The 2,560-nt window shown below is 50.0% G+C and overlaps 1 protein-coding gene across 1 annotated transcript in view; it reads right to left on the bottom strand.

Moving 5' to 3' along the window:
• LOC109924747 (lysine-specific demethylase 6B) overlaps nucleotides 1-2,560 on the bottom strand; it is a 94,264-nt gene that overhangs the window by 49,007 nt on the left and 42,697 nt on the right. The window contains exon 2 of the mRNA XM_048620066.1: nucleotides 360-684. The gene's annotated coding sequence lies outside the window, so the exon portion shown is untranslated. The remainder of the gene's footprint in view (nucleotides 1-359; nucleotides 685-2,560) is intronic.

Raw genomic sequence — 2,560 nt, 5'->3', positions numbered from 1 at the left:
AACAGCTAGCGGTAGGCGGGTGACAAAAAACTGTGAACGGAAACAAACGATCAGAACTCTGTACAGGAGATTTTCTCGATGTGTTGGTCTGGACGCCAAGATCTAAGTAAAAATTTTCCAGTCTCTTGGAAGATATGGCGAGGGTTTGGGTGGGGTGGGGGCAGTAGCTGGTAAAATCCAGATGAAAACCAACTGTTCCATGTTAAAAGTGGGAATTCTGTGATGGGCCCCACCTGGTCAGCGTCGAAGGACATTTCCACTTTAAGCAGTCACTCTTTAGCCACTTTGATTCACAAAAATGCACCTCCCATCCCCAAAACAGACAGTTATGTGCCGAAAAAAACAGAAGGTGCACTTACCCTGATAATTAAACTGCTCGCCTGCAGACATATCTGTCCCTGTCAGATGAGCCCTGTTCTTCCCCCTCTCGCTCTCTCTCTTCCGTAGGAGACTCCAAATGCAAAATGGAACGCCCCCACAATTTGGAAAAGGCTAAATCTGACTTCCTCCTCAGAACAAGCTGTCCTTGTGTGTCCGGCCAGGGATTCACATGGGTCGGTGGGTCGGTGAGTCGGGAGGGGGGAGAAGGGGAGGGGGAAGGTCGAGAGGGAGTTTAAAAAAAAGAGCAAATTCTCCCCAGACAGATTTTCCTGAATGATTCCAAGAGACTCCAGCAACTTGTACCTGAAATAAATTAAAAAATATAATTAGGGAAAAGGAGAGAGAGATTGAGACAAACAGAGAGGGGGGAGGGAGTGAGAGGGAGAAAGGGGGGAGGGAGTGAAAGCGCGAGAGGGAGGGGGGCGAGAGGGGACAAGAGAGAAATACAGAGAGGATGACAGATGAGAGAGAGAGACAAACAGATAGAGAGGGAAAGACAGACAGAGAGAAAGTTTGAGAAAGAGACAGCGAGAAATATAGGCAGATAGACAGAGAAAGAGGTAGGGAGGAGAGAGATAGACTGGGAGAGAGATAGACACACACAGAGAAAAGTCAGACATACGGACAGAAAGACAGAGAGCAAGTCAGTAAGTGAGTTCACTAAAAATCTTTTAAAAATGGAAGAGCACATTATAACGAAACTGTACATATCATTCCTATTCACGGCTTGATTATTTGGTTACACTGAATTTGCTACATTTAAAGAAATAATGTTTCATTGTATCCAACATGACACACATGTGTCTCTGAGAAACTGACAGAAACAATGGAACGAACTGGAAATAGACACTAATGCGACAAAGGAAACTGACACATTCCTCTCCCCTTACTTACCAATTACAGCCTCATAACCTCACAAACAGGGTCCTGTCTCACATACCCTTTAACGTCAGCTTGTGAGAGCCCAAAACAGTTAGATAAACCTCAACTTCACTCTGCTTCACCAAAAGGACACTTCTTTTCAAACAAGAAGCTTTGAAACCAAATAGCAATGAAACTTCACTGGGATCCGGCTGGCTATGCCTGAGACTAGCTCAAGCTCTGTCTTCACTCTCCGCTTGGAAAGCTGATGGTGCCTTTTCCCCTCTGCCTATTCTCAGTGACTCATCAGAGGGTGGATTAGTCCTTTCTGATTACGCTCTCTGTCTTTCACACACACATACACACACAAAGAAATTTAAAAATGTAAGAGTGCTGGCCAGCCCCCCCCCCACAGACACACACACACACACACAGATAGCGTCACAGAGACAACACCCACATTCACGTCAGCACGGGGGGGTTCCCTCAGCTTTCAGTTTAAAGGGCTCTTAAAGTGGTAATGCCCTGTCCTTACGGAGATAGCAAAGTGTCATTGTGTGGAATCGGCTAGCCCCACAATATAATCTCTGTCTCCCCTTCCCAGCCTGTGACTCTTTCCCTCATCTCTCTCCTTTGATTCCCAGTCTGTCTCTCATTCTCCTCCACTCCCATCTGTGTCCTTTCCGCCATCACTCTCTCAATCTTTCCCTTCTTTCTTGTATCCATCTTCCCCAGCGCGCTCTCTCTTTATATATTACATTCAACTTCCCCCAAAACTTTTCCATCTGCATCTCTCCCCCACCTCTAACTCCCACTACTCTCAAGATCTTCCCTCTCCCTCTCCGCCCCCGTCCCGAGCCCCTCTCTCCTCTCTGTCCGTCTCTCCCCTCTCCCTCTCCGTCCCTGTCCTGAGCCCCTCTCCCGAATACCCCTCTCCCCATCCCTCTCTCCCTGCTCCGTCCCTCTCTCCCCTCTCCCGAACCCCTCTCCCTGCTCTATCCCTCTCTCCTCTTTGTTCCTTTTTCCCCGCTCCCGAACCCCTCTCCCTGCTCCGTCACTCTCTCTCCCCTCTTCCGAACACCTCTCTGCTCTCTGTCCCTCTCCCGAGACCCCCTTCCATCTCCGTACCCCTCTCCCACCCGCCCATCTGTCACCCTCCCCCTCTCCTGAGCCCTCTCTCCCGAAACCCGCTCTGTGGGAAGGGGAAGGGGAAGGGGACGGGGAAGGGGACGGGGAAGGGGAAGGGGAAGGGGAAGGGGAAGGGGAAGGGGAAGGGGACGGGGACGGGGACGGGGACGGGGACGGGGAGGATGCCTTA

Source organism: Rhincodon typus, chromosome 45 (genome assembly GCF_021869965.1).
Source record: "Rhincodon typus isolate 14 chromosome 45, sRhiTyp1.1, whole genome shotgun sequence".
Taxonomy (NCBI): Eukaryota; Metazoa; Chordata; class Chondrichthyes; order Orectolobiformes; family Rhincodontidae; genus Rhincodon; species Rhincodon typus.
This window is presented reverse-complemented; position numbering and strand designations above follow the sequence as displayed.